Raw genomic sequence first — 22945 nt, 5'->3', positions numbered from 1 at the left:
TGATCTCTGTATTACTGAATAGCAGGTATGTCAGTTGAATGTTGGCTTGTATCTTATAAAACATCACCACTTCTGAGCATGGTGGTGTGACAGAATCAAGAATGTGGCAAGACTTTCCTCAGGCTACAGACCCCATTACGTGAGTTCTTACTTGTCCTGGCTTCTCCAGACAGATAAAACATGCAAAAGTGGGTAATAAAGTCCTCTACATGGATTCAACGGTACTTCACAATTACCGTATTTCATACATTTTATCTCATGTAATCCTCAGAGCAATTTACTGGAGTCCAGCTAGGTGTTCTCATTTGCCCCCATCTCACCTCCCCTGCCACCCAGCTTTGGCCCTGGGAGACCAGTTTCTAGACCACATCACAGTGCTCCCTGCAGTGTGGATTCCGGTCTGTGTCTGCAAGAGGAAGACACCAACAGGAGATAAGGGGATAGGAGGAGAGATGGGGTCAGTGAAGGTGGTCACCAGCTCCCTCGCCCGGCTGATTGAGCATGACTATCTGTGCCTCTCCTAAAGAGGTGACATCTTCTGTCCGGAGGCCCACATCTACCCCCTTCAATGGGAAGCAAACAACCCCTAAAGGTTAATATCTTTGTTATCTATGTATGTATCAAACTCACATGCATATATCTGTATATTTATATGTAGTAGTTGTAGTGAAATTCACTTGGTCGTGTCCGACTCTTTGTGACCCCATGAACTCCTGCCAGGGTCCTCTGTCCATGGAATTCCCCAGGCAAGAATACTGGAGTGGATAGCCATTCCCTTCTCCAGGGGATCTTCCTGACCCAGGGATTGAACCTGGGTCTCCCGCATTGCAGGCAGATTCTTTATTGTCTGAACGACCAGGGAAGCCCCCATATTTATATGTGTATGTCTACATAAGAGTGTGTGTGTATGTATACATGTACTCATAAACGTGTGCACATGTGCATATGTGCATGCTCAGTCATGTCTGACTCTTTGGGACCCCATGGACTGTAGCCCATCAGGCTTCTATTTCCATGGGATTTTCTAGGCGAGAATACAGGAATGGGTTGACATTTTCTACTCCAGGGGATCTTCCTGACCCAAGGATCAAACCTGTGTCTCTTGGGTCTCCTGCACTGGCAGGAGGATTCCTTACTACTGCACCACCTGGAAAGCCCCAAGTGTACAGATGTGTACTCATAAATACCCACCCTCACACACTACTAGTGCCTTTCTTATTGAATCATGATCTTGACTGATACACAGAGGGTCAATTGGCTAAGGAACTTTCCTAAAGTCACAGTCAGAGTCAGCTACAAAGTTTGCAAAGTCCAATGAAAAAAGAAAATGCAGATCCCTTTATCAAAAAGTAGAGGGGGAAAGCTATTTCCTTTCTTCTGTGGTCTCTTTCTTGACCTGTCTCAGTGTTTACTTTTACTATTTAATATCACAATCTCTGGGTGTAGGTGCAACCCCTCAAGGAACCTGAGGCTCAGCCGCAGAGCTGGCATACCAGGCATATCCTTTCAACTTCAGTTCTCCCCACACCTGCCTCAGGGCCATTGAGGTAGCAGTCACTGAACAGGAGCAGAGAAGTAGCAAACTAGTACCCTGGGGTGGTGGGAAGTGGCAGGAGGCTAGAAGGCCAGCAAGTCACAGAGTTTACTTACAAAACACAAATCCAAAGATAAAATGATGAAGAATTCCAAGATGGCAACTACAGGGCAAAAATCCCAAGAGGAGGGTGCCCTTGGGATGAAGCTCTGCACTCCTGTAGACCCAAGATCCTGGCTCCACATACAGATAGTGTCTGATGGACTCAGAACTTGAAGCACATCTGAATCTTAAACCCAAACCCATGCTTATCCCTTGGAATCACACTGCCTTTGAAAAGCCAACAGAGGATGTCTCATATGTAATGTGACTGTAAGGATAAGAATGAGCAAGCACCCCAAAAGATCCCGCTCTTAATTTCTTGATCCTAGAACCCACCTACATCTCCATTTTGTTAGCCAAGGAATGACAATATTCATTTTTCCTTTATAATTAAGAAACTGAAATTGATCCAGGCAACATTTCTAATGACATTTTTACTTCTCGTCTTAGCATCAGATGAACACTGAGCCTCCATTAAGTGTACAAGCCAAGCAGAGGCAGCAAATGTTAGGAGATACAGAGTCACCAACCACTTTAAAATTGAATCATGCACTTGACCGTTCTTGCTGGAGGTGGAAGCACTGGTGAAGGGAAAATTCAAAATCAACAGACTGGAAAAACATGTCAGTGCTTTAGGCACAGTGCAGAGAGATTGACTGAGAGGGTCTTTGGCTGACTGGGTAATGGTAATTCCTTCTCTCGTGAATAGAAACAGAACTCCTCCCCAGGAAAGAAAGAAAGACCACCAATGTGAATTTGCAAGCCATGGATACTTCTCAAGGTAGAATTTCATTTGGAGTTTTTCATACATAACACAAGCTCAGGTGTCCAGGTAATAGCACAGGAACAAAACGTTTATCAAGACTCTTGCATGTGTAAGATTTGCTCATGGGTTGAAGTACAAAGAAATCCAAGATGGGACTGAGTTTTCTTGCAGGTGAGGCCAGAACTATTTCATAGAAATAAACAGCAGCTGTGCTTCACATGTTTTGAATGATAAATGAATGCTAGGAGAGGCTGAAGAAGAGAAAATGTACTTTACGGAAAAAGTTGAAACTTTTTTTTCTGCAACAAGAATGAAGAGTCACATAAATGCATCTCCTTGCCAAGAGATCACACAGAAAGAAAACCTTTTAAAAATATATCTAAATTTCCTGCACTTAATCAGTTAATAAGGATAAGATAAATCTTGGTGGCTCAGATGGTAAAAAATCTTCCTGTAATGTGGAGATCCTGGTTTGATCCCTGGGTTGGGAAGATCCCCTGGAGAAGGGAATGGCTACCCACTCCAGTATTCTTGCCTGGAGAATTCAATGGACAGAGAAGCCTGGCAGGCTATATAGTCCATGGGATTGCCAAGGGTTGGATAGGACTGAGTGACCAACACTTCCACTTTACTTTTCAAGACAGTTTAGGACATTTGCTGTTGATCTCAATGAACCCAGCTTTTACTCAATGATTTCCATCACAGATGTGGGGGTATACCAGTCAGGTGGAACTCAGGGCTCTCTCTGTTGGTAAATACCTGTAATGATTGAATTGCCTTAAAACCTGAGGCTGAATATTTCCTTACCTGGTTCCAGAATGGAAGTCTATTGTAGACTAATTCAAATGGGCATTCCAGGAGCCAGGGAGCCATGAAATCAGACATCCAGCTGAGTGAACATAGACAGTGCTATGCACTGAAAATAAAATGTGAGCCACATGTGTAATTTAAATGTTTATAGTAGCCAGATTTTAAAAAGTTAAAATAAGTGGTTGGAATTAATTTTATAATACAGTTCAACTTATATCTGAACTACTATCATTTTAACATGTAATAAAATTGTTGAATTATTGATATTTTTCATTATTTTTATTAAGTCTTCAAAATCCAGTGTATATTTTATATTTCACAGCACATCTGAGTTCAGACAGGTCACATTTCAAGGGCTCAATAGCCACACTTGGTTAGGAGCTGTCAAACTGAACAATATAGGTTAAACTCTTTCTTAAGCATTAAAGTCTATTCCATCAATCAGCAAGAACTTAGGTAGTCTCTCCTCTGCTTCATCGATAGATTCCAAGGTAGCTCTTTGTGTCTGGAAGCTTATGAAGAAGAAAGAGTTATTTTTTTCTCATCTGATCAGTGACCTGGCCAGCGCAATGCATATACTTTTTAATGTGATGAATAAGTGAATGAATGAACAAATGAATGACCAAGTGTGACTATGAATTACTTACCAGCAAGACTGAGAGGGACTAAAAAGCAGGACAGTAGAGACGAAACATGCAGTATCACAAGTTTAAACTGTCTGGTGTTCAAGACAATTCACATTCTATTTCTTATCCCCGGTGTTAACCCTATACATTTCCTAATGAATCCTATAATAAAAGCTAATAAAAACTAATCTCATAAAGGAGTTACTCTGTACAAATAAAATAAAAGAGGATTATACCAATCACCAAATTACACACACACACACACACACACACACACACATTGTAGTCCCTACTTAGAGATTCTCAATACACACCAGCACTATGAGGAAGAAAGCTGAAAGAATTTCTTTTCGGCAAGCCTTTGCGGAGACTTTAATACACTGATATTTAATTGTTCTCATCCTCTACCATGTCTGTCCACATAAATGGTGGGCTTGTTGAGGCCAAAGATCACATTCTTTGTTCTTTTATAACCATCACATGACCTTTTTTTCTGGCCTGAACTCTTTCTCCTACAATCCATTCACCAAATACAGTTAGTGTGGCCTTTTACAACATAATCTGGTCACACTGGTTGTTGTTGCTTAGTCTCTAAGTCATGTCCAGCTCTTTTGTAATGTTATGGACTGTAGCCTGCCAGGCTCCTCTGTCCATGGGATTCTCCAGGCGAGAATACTGGGGTGAGATGCTATTTCTTTCTCCGCCAGTCACACTACTATGTTACTAAAAACCTTCTGAAAATCCTTCTTATGCTTGAATGAACAGAAGCTCCTTCCTCTAATTCTCTCACTATGTGATTCTGCATGATCTGGTCACTATCGATCACCTAAAGCTTGATGTCCTGCCCCAGGAGTCTGCAAACTATGGCTCTGTATCTGATCCACTGTGTTTTGTGAATAAGGTTTTGTCTAAACATAACCACACCCAGCTTTAAGTTCTGTGTCTTCTTTGGCTTCAGTGACAGAGTTGAGTAGTTGCCAGAAACACAAGTGTGACCCATAGACCCTCACCTATTCACTGTCTGGTCCTTTACAGAAAGTTTGCCAAGTCCTGGCAGACCCATTCACCTCTGTCCACTGCCTTCTTTCTACTCTGACTTTCTTTCTGAACTTGAAGCACATCACTCCTTTCACTACAGGTTTTATTTATTTATTTTTTTTGCATCCATTCTTTCCTCTGCCTGGAAGATTGACCACATATTGCGTGGCTGGTTCCTTTTATTTTTCAGGTCTCAGCTCAGCTCCCTCCCCTCACTGTCCAATCTAACACAGGTCTTCTCATCCCCAGTTACTCTCCCTCCCATTCCGGTGTGGTTTGTTGGTGATTCTTCCTGGTACCAATTACTCCCTGAAATTTCCTTACAGATATGTTTACACTTGCATTATCTGTCTCCCTTAACAGACTATACACCCCTAAAGGGGCACTGCCCACAGCTTTCACTATTGTAACATCAGAATCTAGAACTCTGCATAGCCCATAGTAGCTACTCAACACATACTTCTGGAATAAAAGTTATGGAATAAGTCAGTCTATACCTGGCCTGTCATATGGCCCCAAGAAAAGAATTCAATGGACTCAATCTGACTGGGTACCATGATTTTTTTTAAAGACCATTTAGGACAAACTTCTCATTTTATGGATGAAGAAAATGAGGAGTGAAGATAGGATGTATTTGGGTTGAATTCAGGTTGACGCTTATCTCAGGCTCAGGTTGCCTCACTGTCTGATCTGACACTACCATGAATGACTGTCTACATGGAGCTTGATTTAGAGAAGACTTTCCCAAGGATTCCATTGACTAATAACCTTTGGAAGATCACAAAGCTAAGTGAAATCATTCCTATACTGAGAATTTCTCAGATCCTTCAGTAAACTATTTTTTTATCAGAGAAGTTACAAAAATGGGATGTTTTATACTAGTTTGAATACTTCTCATCAGAAAAATACTATATTTTTCTGTGATTAGTCTATACTCTATCCAATCTTGTTTAGAAAATGCCACAAAAAGAAACTATTAGCAGTGTTACCTTCCTCAAATCTCTCTTATGCTCCTATAGCATTCAACCACCCCTAGTATTTTTAGTTTTATGCTTTATCAACTATTATGCTATATTGAAATTGTCTATTTTGGATCCTATACCGGTTTATAAGCTTATTGGAAGCAAGAAATGTACTTGATTCATCTCTGACTTCCCAATGATTAATACTGCCAAAAATATTAATTTTTTTAAAATAAGTGTATCTTGATTCTTTGCACCACAAGACTTTTGCCCTGGCCTAGAAAATTCTTTCCCCAAATGGGTTTCTGGCTCACTTTTTTACTTCTTCAAATCTTGACTCATCTGCCATTTCTCAATAGACTCTACACTGACCACCTTATCTAACACTGTAAACCTCTCCACTTGAACTTTCTGATCTCTGTCACTCTGTTTTACAGTTTTTCCAAAGCACTTATTGCTTTCAAACATACTACATATAGCAATGTGTACAGTATACCTATTCTCTACCCCCTCCCCTCGCAAGACAATACACTCAGGAAAGGTGGTGTGTGTGTGTGTGTGTGTGTGTGTGTGTGTGTGTGTGTGTGTGTTTACTTGCTTGATTCACTAAAATATCTCTAGCACCTAGAATGGTTGATACAAGGTGGTTAAAATAAATTTTTTTTGATTGGGAAAATGAATTTATGAATGAATGAGTGAGGCCAAAAGGAGGAAGCCATATGTCAAGCTGCATGTGAGATGGGCCAGGAGACTATCAGACCCTGCTGTAATCAAAGCAGATGCCAGGTCGTCTCTTCTCAATCCAGAAAGAAACTAGAGTTCAGGCAAGCCGTATTCAAGAGCAGCACTGAACAAATAAAAATTAGCAACCCTTATGGGACAAGAGTTTGCCTTGCTCAATGGCTTGGCAGCAGAGTGAGCAGGGGGAGTGTTTGAAGAGATCTGAGACCTAATCTTTTGTAGACTCTCTGCTGCTCCTACAGCCCGCAGGAGCCATGAGCAATATTTCCAAAGAACAGGAAAAAAAAAAAGAAAAAAAATCTAGTATTGTTCAACCGCTAGGAGGCAGAGTGAAGCGCCAGTGTGAGAAGAAAAAAATCACAGTCCTCTCAACTAACTTCTATGAAGAAATAAGTCTACTTTGAAAGAAATGGAGTAAGTTACCTTTTACCTCAGGCTGTCTTCTACGTATTTGTTCACTTTGGCTCAGGGGCTCGGGGAGATTGAGGATGCTATCAATATGGGGTTTGACTGGGCTTGAGAATAATAGAAATAAGCTACCTTGCAAAAGGCTTTAGATGAGATTTGTAGTTAATACTGAAACAAAATGGCACCAAGCTTAGAGATGGCAACAACAACAACAAAAAACCCGCAAGAGGAGCTATGTGATTTAAGTTAATTCTTTTCATAAAAAAATAATAGTAAGAAAATAAGAACTTTGTTTTCCTAACAAATGGATTTAAACAATTAGTACTGTTATTAACTCATGGTCTCCTTAGGTCCCATCAGGAAATGGAAAAGTCTCTAGCAGAATTAGGTTAGTCTTTGTGGAGAAAACACATTTGAAGTTTTTTATTCTATTAACTTGGAAAAGAAAACCCACTATTCTCCTGAGAAAAACCAAGGCTTATTTGAATAAAGCTGGGACTTTGTTTATTCAAGAGTTTGGGCATATTTAGTGGAACCAAAAAGACTCCTAAGAAATTAAAAAAAAAAAAAAAACATCCTAAGAAATGAGAAGCCAGTTCCACTCTTCAAAAAATCCTCACTATCAGGATGCCTGCTTTTGGAACCATGGTGCAATTATAAGACAGAAGAAATAAAGTGACTTTCCATTTTTGAGAACTTGTGTTAAGGTTTTTTTTTACATGGGTCTCCCCATTTTTATCCTACAAGAACAAGACAGTGTTCTTTACTACTTAACAGATGAGAAAGCCGTTGCTTACTGACCGAGGTAGATAGCCAGGGGTCATACCACTAGCAATAAGTGGAGTCCACTGCAACTGAAGTCAGTTTGGTGCCAAAGCTCTTTTTCCTCTATGTGGAGAGATAAGAGGGCTAAAAATTGCATTCCTCAGCAATACAGAGGATGCTAGGGTGGCTGAAATCCAAAGGGTTCCATGTATTAGTAAGGTAAGACTTACATAAATCCAGGTCTAAATCTCTGAGTGCCTTAGCCAGAGCTAACTTTGTGGAAAGGCAAAGCAAACCTTCCCCAGTCGTGGCTTGTGGAAAACTTGCAACCTTCCCTACCAAATAAACAGTGTAGGTGGAAATAGATAAACATAGCTGGATACACATACACATACACACACACACACACACAGAGAGGCAGAAACTGGTTTTAAAAATCCCCCATTGGCAATCTGTTCCTTTCTTCTTTTTACACTTATATTATGTTTTCCTCACGACAAAAATCATAGAGGAATAGTTCAATAATTAAAATAAAAACCATAGTCTCATCATGCAAAGGCAAATATTCACTTCCAGTCTTTCTGTGATATTTTATTTTTTTTCCAGCTTTATTGAGATATAATTCACAAACCACAAAATTTCCCCCTTTTATACAATTCAGTGTTATTTATTATATGCAGAATTGTGCAACCATCACCATTAACATTTCTGGAAATTTTCATCACCCCTGAAGAAACCCCGTACCCATTAGCAAGCCCGCATTCTTCAATTCCAAGCCCCTGCCAGCCCCTGTGAAACTACTAATTTATTTTCTATTTCTGTGAGTTTGTCGATTCTGGACATTTCCTGCAGATGGAATCATTTGGCCTGTGGTCTTTTGTGATGGCTACTTTCACTTAGTATGTTCATCCATGTCGGAGCATGCATAAGTGCTACACTCCTTTCATGGCTGAATGTTACCTCTCTGTATGGATGGACCACATTTCCTTCTATCTATTCACTAGCAGATGGACATTTGGGTTATCTTCATCTTTTGTTTATTATGAATAATGTTGCTATGAATATTTGTGTCCAACTTCTTTTATGGACATGTTTTCAATTCTCATTTGCAAATATTGGGAAGAGGAACTGCTGGATCATGGTAACTCTATTTTTTACCTTTTGAGGACAGTCAGACTGTTTCCCAAAGCAGCTGGACCATTTTACATTCCTACCAGCCAGATATGATGGTTCCAATTCTCTACATCCTCGCTGACATTTCTTATTGTCCATCCTTTTGATTACAGCCATCCTAGTGGGTTCTGGCAGCATGTTTATAACAAAGAGCAGCAGTTAATATACTCTGGGCAAGAGTATTCTCCGACCAACCGTAGGACTCACAGGACCCAATCAAAGGAACAAGGATAATACTGATCGTATTCCCTGTCTACTGCCTGGACTGCCTGCCTGACAGATAAGGACACTGGTTCTCAAAATGTGGTTCCCAAACTGGCAGCACTGGCTGTTTCACCAGGGAACCAGTGAGAAATGCAAAAACTCCACCCAGACACTGAGTCTGAGACTGCCAGTTGGGGTGGCGCCCAGGAGGCCTGTGCACAGCGTTTCTGCCCTCAATGCCAGCTTTAACCCCCTTATTGGTAATGATGAATATACATCGAATCCTTCCTCCCCTGCAAACAAGGATGACAGGGACCAAGAGCTTTCTGAAGGATTCAACTAAGCGACTCAAGTGGAACGGTTCTGCACCTTCCAGTAATGAGTGAGTGACAGACACTGTTGGTGTAAAATGTTCACAATAATTAATGTTGAATACAGAATAAATATCCAGCTGGAAGGTAAAGAGAATTTTCACAAGCACCATCCAAGGCAGTAGTAACAGAGATGTGATTTCCGTCATACGTGATATTTTAAATGTTCCTTATCCACTCAAGGTTTTAGAAAGCATGCTACCTTGCTGAGACGTGGATGACACAGACCTGAGCAGCCACCTGAAACACAGTGATGTCTCCTTGGTACTATGAAGTACACTGCATATACTCACCTGACAAAGGGAGAAATACCGCTTGTCTCTTCCACACACTGCCCCGTAAAAACCTCTCTACACACACTGCTTACAAGCTTACAGATTTAGTTGTTAGAAACACCTCTTTGTAGCTCCATTTTTGCTCCTTCCTTCAAATACTGGTCAGACTCACTGTTTCTCTCCACCTTCGCTTGCAGCCAGGCTCATGTCAAGCCCATGTACTCTTGCTTGGCAACACCCCTCAGGCAGTCAGGAGAGGAAGAACCCGGGGCAGAACCACTAACATCTTCAGTTCAGTTCAGATCAGTCGCTCAGTCGTGTCCAACTCCTTGCGACCCCATGAATCACAGCCCGCCAGGTCTCCCTGTCCATCACCATCTCCTGGAGTTCACTCAGACTCACGTCCATCGAGTCCGTGATGGCATCCAGCCATCTCATCCTCTGTCGTCCCCTTCTCCTCCTGCCCTCAATCCCTCCCAGCATCAGAGTCTTTTCCTTACATCAGGGCAAAACCGGTGCAACTCTTCCAGCTGTTCCCTGATTTCCACCCCTCAACGACCATACTGGCTTTTACAGCATCTCTCTTGTCTGAGATGTTGAGGTGTCTCTGATTAGATTCAGAACCTTCTGGTAAGTGTCCAGGACGTTCTGAGCAGTGCGTGTCTCTGCAGGCTCCTGGCCTCTTACACACCTTGTGAATATCAAACAAGTGGAATCGGACCATGTCGCTCCCTTCCATGTGCCCCAGAAGGAAACTGGAGACCTCTGGAATCTTCCAGATGTCACTCTTCTTGTCATAGGTGGGCATGAGGTCGTCCTGGAAGGTCTTCCTCTCCGAAGGGCCACAGCTGCTCTGGGGCCACGAAGTCCCCACAGAGCTCCTGGTGGGCACACTTCACCAAGGTTTAGCTGCGGTTCACCAGGGGCAAGGTGTCCAGGTTGTTGAGCACGATGCTGAAGTTGGTGTTTAGCAGGTGCTGGGAGAGTGTCTTGGACAGGTCGCTGGAGTTGCACATGACCGGTGTGCCCAGGGGGCTGGGGTGCACAAAGTCGAGGATGGCCACGGTGCCCAGGGCCAGCTGCAGCCTGTACTGCCACAGGCTGCAGTTCTTGGAAAGATTCAGTGGCGCCTCCAGGTTGCCCAGGGAGCCTAAGGGGGTAGTACTCTGTGAGGACGATGTTATTCTCACAGTAGTCCAGCAGCATGACCACGTGCTTGCTCTGCGGTGCCTGCAGCATCCGCAGCCCGTGCAGGAGGTCGTCTCTCACGTCCAGCCTGGTGAGCCTCGACAGGGCCACCTTGCATTCCTTCCACTCGGACAGAAGCACTCTTTTCTCGGCTCCTTACCTGACACGCTTCAGCTGCCTCACGTCTGCCCTCAGCTGCTCCGAGGGCAGCCGCGGGGAGCAGTTGGTCATCTGTCCCAAGCTGAAGTGGCCGGGGTGGGGGGGGGGGGGGGGCGAGGGGTGGGCAGTGGCCAGGGTCCTCCGCGGAGCGCCGGGGAAGATGAAGAGCTGGTCGAGGCAGAGGTGGAGGAGGACGTTCATGAGGGCCATGGAGAACAGCAGCCCCACCGCCGGGGGCATGTCCCTGGGCGGGGGGCCCCTTCCTGCTCTCCTGGGGCCTCGTGTCCGTGGCGCTGTGCTCTGCATTCCTTCCGGCTCAGGTTTCTGGCCAGATTCCCGGCCAGTCAAGGTTGTGGCTGGCCCCGCGCGCTGGTTTGAAAGCACTCCTGCTCAAGATTGCAGGCCCGCATCTTTCCAGCCCTCTCCCTCCGGGCTCTCCCAGGACTCCTGTGGACTTGACAATGACATTCACCACTCTGGCCTCACAGTCTCCTGAGCTTCTTCCACCAACGCCTGATTCTTAGAAGGTAACTTGGGTTTCTGCAACACTCTTCCAAGAGCTCTACCACTGCTTTCTCTTTTCCAATCCATTTCCCACAGCAAATAGGCTCTCTTTTCTTTCCTGCGGACCCCTCCCCCGGCCCACCCGCTGCTGCCTCCTCCTCTCCTGTGATATTTTAAATAGCTTTCATCTTACTGTACTGTTTCCTGTTGTTTGCTCAACACATGACATAAGCATTTTCTTGCCATTAAAATTCTACAAGTTTAAAATATGTAAAATGTTATATTAAAAATTGAAAACATCTTGTAAATGTAATTTTAATATGTAGTAACATAACATCATGTGCATGTCATTTACTTAATTCCCTATATGTGAGTATTTTAAATTGTTTTCATTTTTTCTGATTGTAAATGACACAGATTAATTCTTTTGACTTAAAGTTTAGAGTTCTGTAATTACTCAAATGCCTTAGGAAGGCTGGAATATAAAATCTGATGATCTATCTGTATATTGAGAGGAGGAATTTACCATGTGTTTTCTTGAAAGTGCATTTAATAAATAGGGTCGGTGTGAACCAGGAGGGTGTGGAGTGCCTGGTAGCTCCAGAGTGGGCTCCCCACTGAGGGAGTGGGTGTCACAGAAGAGAGAGGATGGGCCAGCAACGCCCACCTCCCAGTGCTGACCACCTGCCTGCACCATCACAGAAACCAATGAGCAGAATACAAGTGACACAATGCCCCAGACAGCCAGAAATCTTAAACATGGCCTGGGAGTAGAAGGAGAATTCTAAGTTTTAGAAGAGGTGACTATTAGATTCCTCTATATTAAAAAAAAAAATAGTGGTTGGGAGAAACTGTCATTTAGTCTCCGTTAGAAGTCATATCATCCACCAGAGAAGATATTCTCCAAATGGTCAAACAGCTCCTTTCAGAGGTTCTGAGTTCTAATTTGAAACATTCCTGATGGACATATTCACCTCTTAAAGACCTAGAGGAGACGCAGTATTTAAAACACCAAAGGGAATTCTCTGGTGGTCCAATGGTGAAGACTCTGTGCTCTCACTGACAAGGACCCAGGTTCAATCCCTGGTCAGGGAATTAAAATTCCATAAGCTGCACAGCAGGGCCAAGGGCAAACAACAACAACAACAACAACAACAACAAACCCCACAAACAAAACAGATTGGGGTTAATTTGTGACTGAGAGGGTTTGCTATTTTCAGGAGCAAATTTTTGAGGACAGCCTACAGCATTTTCTGAAGATGGGATTAAGAATAGATTACACATTTATTCACACACACACACACACACACACAGAATAGATGGCTCAATACAATTTTATGTCTGGTTTTAGAAGTGGGGAAGCAGGTGGAAACAGAAGCAGAGACGAGGGGAAAGATGCCCTTTCACAGAACTGTACTATAACCAAGCGTTTGTGACCCTCTCCGGTTACATGCCTTTTCTTTTAAACTCCAATGTAATTCAATCAAAGTCAGCAATAATAAAATATCATAAATAATTTTAATGTATAATGTATGCTGACAAATGTTATTAAGGAGATGGCTGTAATAGACAGGGAAATATTTAGTATGACTTCATCTAAAAGTTACATTGCTAAGAAAACTCAGTAATGAGTTTTACTTTAATTAGTCCAATGAAATGACCTCTCTAAATGATTTTAAAATCATGGCAAGTAGAACTTAAAGAATTTCCAAAAGGCTTTTAGAGAGGATGTGTTAACTTGATCAAGTTTATACAAAATATTCCAGGTTTAAAATAAATGTATGCACATAGAATTCTTACCATGACTGATGCATTGTTCACTGGTAACCTTTTAAAATAGGCTTACCAAACTTCCAGTGACTTTTTATTCTGTTGAGTTCTAACTAGGTGATAACTATCTGTCTTGGAATTTCCCTGAGAGTTCTAATTACATATATTCCATGTCATTGTCCTTCCAAACCATCGACTTGGCCTAGATATGTCAATACAATGGTGTCAAAACTCCTCTTATTAGATGTTCCTCTACTCTTGAAAATGACACAAAAATCACTTGAAAAACTATACTTGATTTTTTTATTTGAAAATATTATCACTCCATCATTTTTATGAAAAAAGCTGAATGTATGGTATCTGCCTTTACAAATATGTTCCACATTCCATCACTCAAACCTTAGGTTTCCACTTCTATTGTGTACTTTAATATTCAAAAAGATAAAAATATATTATTCTTTGACAAGGTGCAGTAGGCAGGTAATGAGTTAGAAATGCCTGGAATTATCATTACCTACAAAATAGCCATCATTCTCACAAGAACATTACTAAAAAACTTATTATACACAGTTCCTATCCTAAGTGATTTAGCTGCTATGCCTACGTCACTGTGCTTTTGAAGACAAAGTATAGTATTGTATGTGAGATACACACAATAACTGTTCATTCACTCTTGCGTGTAATCATTTTACAAATATTTATTGAGTATCTTCTTTCTGCCAGGTCTTGCATGACGTACTAATATATAATGAAAACAAAACAGCCACAATCTCTATGAACAAGTGACAGGGACAGAATGAGGGGATGAAATAGGTGATTAAATAGTTAATCCCACTCGAGGATTGTAAGTAGAAAGATACGGGAGACCTGTAAGTTAATGAATACCTGAGAAAGTAGGTCTGCTTAACCACGAAACCAAGCAGTCTTGCTTAGCAACAAAACCATGCAACAGAAGCACAGGACATGCCCCCAAACAATAAATCAATGGTAGCATGAGACCCACATCCTGCCCAGTAGACTCAGTAAGTTAATGATCCCTGGAACATGCTCCCTGCACACATTAAAAATAATCATTTGTGGACCTAGTTTGACCATGCAGAGACAAGAAAACTCCCCTGCACAACCTGGAAAATGACCTAATGATGAAAACATGGCATCTACTCAAGAAAGACAAAGGAAATCTTCTCCCCTTCCCCACTTTTCCTTTGATTATAAAATCAGCTCACTAGGGGCATGGCATTCCTCACCTGCCCACTTATAAACCTCAGAAGCATCCTATTCTAATAAATCACTTCTTATCTACTATTTTGCTCTTGCTGAATTCTTCTTTGCACTGAAGTATAAAGGACTATGGTACCAGAGCTCTTCAGAGCCCCCTCATGAAATGACAACAGTTGGTTTCACAGAGAACTTACAGGTGGTCAAAGATGACACTGATGTTGAAACTTAAAGAATACAAGAAAATGAGCCAAGCAGAGGGAAAGTACAGGGACAAGGGAGAAGAGAGAACATGTAGAAAGATCCTGAGCCAAGGAAGTGCTTGAAATAGTCAAGGACTTTCAGCACATGTGATGAAATAATATGAGTTTGTGGATAGTGGCCTGAGGATGGAATGGGACAGATTAAATAAGGTCAAAGGTTGCAACAGCTTGGTTTTAGCTTAAGGTGATAGAAATGAAGTAGTATTTCCATCAGAGTTGTGAAGTAACAAGATGTATAATTTAGAAACATCACTCTGGCTGCTCTGTGGAGATTGACTGGTCCATATGACTGATTTGGTGGAGGAATCATGAACCAAAGTGAAGGGACACTCTTATGAGCCCAAGTACGGAGCTAGGTAAGAGTTCTCTGTGTGTCCCCCTCCTACTCCAGCAAACATGGAAAAGTGTGTGCTTCATGTGGGTCATCTATTGGCAGTTGAAAACTCTCTCATTCTGGGTCTTTAGTGACTACAAGAGAGAGAGCCCATCCACCCCACCTGTCACCCACTGATCCACACCAGACTGTAGCAGAAACAAGATATAAATTTGTTATGTTAAGGACTCAGATTTCAGACAAAAACATGGGAATAAGAGCCTTCAATTTTGAGGCATGAGAGTCAATATAGTGACAGATAAGTAAGTACATATCACAGTAGCAAGGACACAGTAGATGCTAAGAAAAGGGTAGCTAGAAACTATTATTATGCCTGTTGATTCTAGTCTCATCTCTGATGGTAACTAACTCTCTTGACTTTGGGTGAGTCCTTCAGCTTTCTGAATCTCAATTCCCTGCCATTTTCAATGAAGGATCCTTACTATAACTCCAAAACTGACGAACCTGGATTCTAAACTGATAGGATAAAAACTCAGGGGAGTTCATGGTAAGTTAAAAAATTGGACAACGCTTCTTCTTCTTTCATCCAATAGAATAAGCAGATTCTTTGGATACTAGATCAAGAACACCAGGTAATACCCCCAGAAGCCAGGCCACTGATGCTCTTCTTTGCACAAATAAGTGAAATTATTTGGAATTCCTCTAAGTCCATCAAACAAATCTTTAATTTCTCTCTGTAAATTTACAAGCCCAGCAGCTAACATAGGAAAAGAAAGGCACTGATTCTTCTAGCTAAGACAGGTCACAGGTGTTGATAAACCACTGCCAAGGAATTTCCCAGTTTGCACTGCTGTCCTCTTCTGAGAACTTCCATGTGAATCTGAACATCTCCAGAGCCACTGACTTGAACTCCCAAATGAGAGGCAAGCTTGGGCTTACTTCATGTCCTGGACATTTCTGTGTGCAGGCAGTGCAGATACTCTATTTATGTGACAATATTTCTCAGAAAATCTGGACTCTGGCTCCAAAGCTGCTACAAACTAGCTCTGTGATTCTGCACAAAGAACCCTATCTCCTCCACAGTTCAGGATTCTCATGTGTAAAATAGTGATAGTAATACTCACTGTACCTACCTCCTGGGGTTGTCATAATGATCAGATGAGATGGAATAGAAGTGAATGTCCTTTATAAAGCATACTCTGTCTCACAGATGCATTTGAGAATCACTGATGCATTGTTGTTATTATTGCTAGTATGATCTTCCCTGCTCCAAGATCATTTATCTCAAGGGGCCTTCCTTGTGCACATCAGGGACCAAAAAAAAAAAAAAAAAAAAGAAAGAAAGCCTCCCTTCTCCCTTCTCAGTTTGATGCATGATGTGACTGTGAAGGAAGTTTGCTGACTTGAAAATGTGAACAATCTCTTCCCACTGAGATGTTTTCCCGTTATAGAAAAAAACAACTGCTTTTTTTTTTCTTTTCTCTCTCAATGCATACGAATTTCTGTTCTCCTAAGAGATCCTAACTGCTTCATCTCAGTAATAAGTTTACCTTTCTAGGTGTTTGTTATTCACTGAATAAGCTCACTAAAGTAAGTCTGTATTCTTCAGATCTCATGGGAGGCAAGTCAACCATTTTTACCCAGTTTTCATCCCCAGGGACACTGGTTGACATAAAATTTTGAAACAAGCAACAGGAATCGGAGACAATAGTTTACAACTCATGCAAACGCCTAAGACATGCTCTCAGGTCAATTAGGTGATGAGGGGAGGGGTACCTGGTGGAGTATCTTTGTCCAACAACCTAACAGGCATTATAAAATCCTCCTTCCATAGGAAGCTTCGACCTTTGGGATTTGTCAGACTTTTCAGACATCCAAAGTTCGGTCTAGTCTAGTAATGCAAATACATATGAGAGTATATCTGAAATTATTAGCTAAAATCTTGAATGGAGTTGCTGACAGCTTGCTGAGAGTAAGCTTTAGTTTGGAGACACCAGAAAAGTGGGTACATGTATGGAAAGGGGCAGAAAAGGGCAGAGAGATTATAAAGAAAATAGAATTCTTAGAGTTGAATTATAGTGATCTTATAAAATACCTATAAAAATGACATAATTGCAGCCCAAAGAGGTTAAAGAGTTTATCAGCAAAAACAAAAACAAAAACACAATGTTACTTCAGTCCGAGGCCAGCAAGTGGATGTCAAATCAAAACGGCTCAAATAATTATAGAAGTGGGTAAAATGGCCCCTTAAGGGAAAAAAATATATATATGATTTTGGTCGGTGGGCCTCAGTTTCAATATTATCATAGCAGGAAACATTTTACTAAGTGTCAGATAGTATATAGGACATGCAGAATAGAAAAATAGGACAGTTCTAACAGGGTTATGGAAACATAGGCAATAAATGGCAATGCAGGTTGGAATCTTGGAATGGGGCAGAGTGCTTGGAAGTTTGGAGAAGGAACTCCAAGCCCAACTTTGGGAGGGTTGGTGAGAGATACCGAAGCAGGTCTCGAATGATGTCTCCGAGAAAAAAATGAACATAAATATGCAAACACAAAAATGTGTGTGAACTCACCAAAGTCCTGGTGCCAGGAAGGCCACAGTTGAAAATGAGGTTGAAGAGCCTTGTGGCTCTTTCAGCTATCACCATGTTGCTCTTAAGTTTGTACTTGAGTAAGCAATAACAATCCATTTGGGAGTTTTACAGAAGAGTGTGACATGATCATATTTGTATTTGAGAAAATTCAGCCTGGCAGAAAGGCAGTAAATGAATTTGAGGGGTGGGCGGCAGTGAACATACAGAAAGAACTGATAATATTAATTTATAGTTTGGGGCCCACAAAGTGGAGCCCAACCCGGTGGCCTGTCTGTGTCACAAATCCAAACCCAAATCAAGCTGCACTTAAGAGAAATAACTCATTGTCAAGGAAACTTCACATATACAAGTCACAAGTCTCCAACTCATCTTTAGCTAACAGAAAATAGAACCTGCTAACCTTACAGTGCAGCACTTTCACAGCATCATCTTCCAGCATTTGAAATAGCTCAACTGGAATTCCATCACCTCCACTAGCTTTGTTTGTAGTGATGCTTCTAAGGCCCGCTTGACTTCACATTCCAGGATGTCTGGCTCTAGGTGAGTGATCACACCATCGTGATTATCTTGGTTGTGAAGCTCTTTTTTGTACAGTTCTTCTGTGTATTCTTGCCACCTCTTCTTAATATCTTCTGCTTCTGTTAGGTCCATACAATTTCTGTCCTTTATCGAGCCCAATTTTGCATGAAATGTTCCCTTGGTATCTCTAATTTTCTTGAAGAGATCTCTAGTCTTTCCCATTCAGGTGTTTTCCTCTATTTCTTTGCATTGATCACTGAGGAAGGTTTTCTTATCTCTTCTTGCTATTCTTTGGAACTCTACATTCAGATGCTTCTATCTTTCCTTTTCTCCTTTGCTTTTTGCCTCTCTTCTTTTCATAGCTATTTGTAAGGCCTTCCCAGACAGCTATTTTGCTTTTTTGCATTTCTTTTCCATGGGAATGGTCTTGATCCCTGTCTCCTGTACAATGTCATGAACCTCCGTCCATAGTTCATCAGGCACTCTGTCTATCAGATCTAGTCCCTTAAATCTATTTCTCACTTCCACTGTATAATCATAATGAACAAAGCTAGTGGAGATGATGGGAATTCCAGTTGAGCTATTTCAAATCCTGGAAGATGATGCTGTGAAAGTGCTGCACTCAATATGCCAGCAAATTTGGAAAACTCAGCAGTGGCCACAAGACTGAAAAGATCAGTTTTCATTTCAATCCCAAAGAAAGGCAATGCCAAAGAATGCTAAAACTACCGCACAATTGCACTCATCTCACACGCTAATAAAGTAATGCTCAAAATTCTCCAAGTCAGGATTCAGTAACTGTGAACTTCCAGATGTTCAAGCTGGCTTTAGAAAAGGCCGAGGAACTAGAGATCAAATTGCCAGCGTCCACTGGATCATCAAAAAAGCAAGAGAGTTCCAGAAAAACATCTATTTCTGCTTCATTGACTATGCCAAAGCCTTTGACTATGTGGATCACAATAAACTGTGGAAAATTCTGAAAGAGATGGGAATACCAGACCACCTGACCTGCCTCCTGAGAAACCGATATGCAGGTTAGGAAGCAATAGTTAGAACTGGACATGGAACAACAGACTGGTTCCAAATAGGAAGAGGCGTACATCAAGGCTGTATATTGTCACCCTGCTTATTTAACTTCTATGCAGAGTACATCATGAGAAATGCTGGGCTGGAAGAATCACAAGCTGGAATCAAGATTGCTGGGAGAAATATCAATAACCTCAGATATGCAGACGACACCACCCTTATGGCAGAAAGTGAAGAAGAACTAAAAAGCCTCTTGATGAAAGTGAAAGAGGAGAGTGAAAAAGTTGGCTTAAAGCTCAACATTCAGAAAATGAAGATCATGGCATCCGGTCCCAACACTTCATGGGAAATAGATGGGGAAACAGTGGAAACAGTGTCAGACTTTATTTTGGGGGGCTCCAAAATCACTGCAGATGGTGACTGCAGCCATGAAATTAAAAGCCACTTACTCCTTGGAAGGAAAGTTACAACCAACCTAGACAGCATATTAAAAACCAGAGACATTACTTTGCCAACAAGGTCCGTCTAGTCAAGGCTATGGTTTTCCAGTGGTCATGTGTAGATGTGAGAGTTGGACTGTGAAGAAAGCTGAGTGCCAAAGGATTGATGGTTTTGATCTATGGTGTTGGAGAAGACTGTTGAAAGTCCCCTGGACTGCAAGGAGATCCAACAAGTCCATCCTAAAGGAGATCAGTCCTGGGTGTTTCTTGGAAGGACTGATGCTAAAGCTGAAACTCTAATACTTTGTCCACCTCAAGTGAAGAATTGACTCATTGGAAAAGACTCTGATGCTGGGAGGGATTGGGGACAGGAGGAGAAGGGGACGACAGAGGATGAGATGGCTGGATGGCATCACCAACTCAATGGACATGAGTTTGAATGAACTCTGGGTGTTGATGATGGACAGGGAGGCCTGGTGTATTGCAGTTCATGGGGTCACAAAGAGTTGGACACGACTAAGTGACTGAACTGAACTGAACTGAACCTTACAGTGAGGTCTCTGACTGCCTAGCCAATCATTCTGTGTCCATATTGCTTTGTCTCACAGCGTAGAAAACTCATTTGTGCCCAAATTCATCAGAAGGAGTGCTCCACTCCTTACAAGGCCCTATACCCCCCAGCCCCTGGATTGCTTTTCCCTGAATAAATAACATCAAACTCATTACTAAATCATTTTAGTTTTTTTCATTTGACAGAACAGATGCGAGAGATATTCAGAAGGTAAGATAATCTAAACTTAGTGAATGCTTGGATCTGGGAGTGTGAGATAGGAAGTGATTAAGGACTAGTCCCTGGTTTAGTAATTCTTATAACACTTAAGGAAAAAACAATTAGTGTAGAAAATATTTTAATCTGTTTATATCATACTCTAGTAATACAGTTGAAGGGGAAGCTACTAAGATATGAATGGAATTAAGAGGTAAAGAGGTTTATCTCTGTCTGACTTACTTCACTCTGTATAACGGACTCTAGGTCCATCCATATCTCTACAAATGATCCAGTTTGCTCCTTTTCTATGGTCAAGTATTATCCCGTTGCATATATGTACCAATCTTCTTCATCCATGCATCTGTTGATGGTCATTTAGGTTGCTTCCATGTCCTAGATATTGTAAATAATGCTGCTATGAACATTGGGATGCAAGTGTCTTTTTAAATGGTGTTTTCTTTACTCTTTTTAAAAATTTATTAATTTCTAATTGAGTATAATTGCTTTATAATACTGTGTTGGTTTTTGCCGTATATCAACATGAATCAGCCATAGGTATAGGTATATCCCCTCCCTCTTCAAACTCCCCCTCACCTCCCACTCCATCCCACCCCTCTAGGTTATCAAAGAGCACTGGATTTGAGCTCCCTGTGTCATACAGTAGATTTCTACTGGCTATCTAATTTTACATATGGTAGTATATTTCAGTGCTACTCTCTCAATTTATCCCACTTTCCCCCAACTGTGTCCAAAAGTCTGTTCTCAATGTCTGCATCACCACCGCTGCCCTGCAGTAAGTTCATCAGTAACATTTTTCTAGATTCCATATATATTAGTTAATATATGAGATTTGTCTTTCTCTTCCTGACTTCACTCTATAAAATAGGCTCTAGGTTCATCTACCTCATTATAACTGATTCAAGTACATTCCTTTTCATGGCTGAGTAATAATCCATTGTGTATATGTATGACAGCTTCTTTATCTATTCATCTGTCAAAGGACATCTAGGTTGCTTCCATGTCCTAACTATTGTAAATAGTTCTGTGATGAACATTGGGGTGTGTGTGTCATTTTAAATTATGGTTTCCTTAGGGTATATGCCCAGCAATGGAATTGCTGGGTCATATCTTTAGTTCTATTTGGCATAAGAAAAGTTGTACAGATGAACCTATTTGCAGGTCAGGAATAGAGACACAGATATCGAGAACAGATGTGTGGACACAAGGGGCAGAGGGATGAATTGGAAGATTGGGACTGCTGTAAGTGCACTGCCATGTGTGAAATACATAACTAAGTGGGAACCTGCTTTATAGCACAAGGAGCTCAGCTAAGTGTTCTGTGATGACCTTGATGGGTGGGACTGGGGAGGGAGAGGAAGGCTCAAGAGGGAAGGGATATATATACATATATATACACACACACACACACACACACACACACACACACACACATACATACATACATATAGCTGATTCACTTTTTATACCACATTGTAAAGGAACTATATCACAATTTAAAAAAGAGATGAGAATTAACCTACTTTTCTCAATTTATCTAGTATTCCCCATTTTTGCCTAGTAGTTTTACTGCTAGAAAACTTGACTATCTTAAATAAAAAAAGGAAAGTGTATCTTAATGATACAAAAAATGGCCTTAGAATTATGGAAGCAAGATAATGTTACTCCTTACTTAATAGAAATCAGGAGATATTTGTTGAATGGGTAAAGGCTTGACGTTAAAACTACATCAACTGAACTATGGGTCAAGATAGCAGATTAAACACATGCAATTAATGCTGTTCCTTCGCGAAGTCCACTACGTTTATAGTAAATGAATTTTGTTTGTAAAGCCACACACATGGGCACAACAGAAAAGGAGATGATAGAAACACAACTCTGGAAGCTAAAAAGCAAATGAGGAAAAGAAAACTTAGCAGAACTGAGAAAACTAACTCCTAAGTCAGTACTGAAGAAAAACTGAAAACCCACACAAGTTACATAATGGGCTCATCAAGAAGATCAACAAAATGCCAGTCCCACCCAGACAACTTTGAAACTGCAGGGTTGGGAGAGAGACAATGAGGAAGCAAGAAGAGGCTAAAGTAAGATAAGGTATATAGCTGAAGTAGTTTGAGAATCCAGTGAATCTCAACTTCTCATTCACTCCAGCCCCTTGATCCTGGGAGATTTTTGCCACACCATAAAATGCTGGAAGCTTATTCCCTTCAATAAAGTAAAACACAGGGTCTCTGGGTTTGGAAGTACAATAAGAGTATGGACACTATCCTAAAAACAAAGGACATAAGTGACCATGCACAAGAATGCTGGCTGTTGCAATCTCGAGTCAGTTTCCAGAAGATCCCTGGCAGTCAGATTTCCAT

The 22945-nt window shown here is 41.3% G+C and overlaps 1 pseudogene; it reads right to left on the bottom strand.

Annotated features, from left to right (window-relative positions):
- Positions 1-10345: 10345 nt before the first annotated feature.
- On the bottom strand, positions 10346-17864 carry LOC138432432 (protein O-mannose kinase-like; annotated as a pseudogene).
- Between the last annotated feature and the right edge of the window lie 5081 nt (positions 17865-22945).

Source organism: Ovis canadensis, chromosome 2 (assembly GCF_042477335.2).
Source record: "Ovis canadensis isolate MfBH-ARS-UI-01 breed Bighorn chromosome 2, ARS-UI_OviCan_v2, whole genome shotgun sequence".
In the NCBI taxonomy this organism is placed as follows: domain Eukaryota; kingdom Metazoa; phylum Chordata; class Mammalia; order Artiodactyla; family Bovidae; genus Ovis; species Ovis canadensis.
This window is presented reverse-complemented; position numbering and strand designations above follow the sequence as displayed.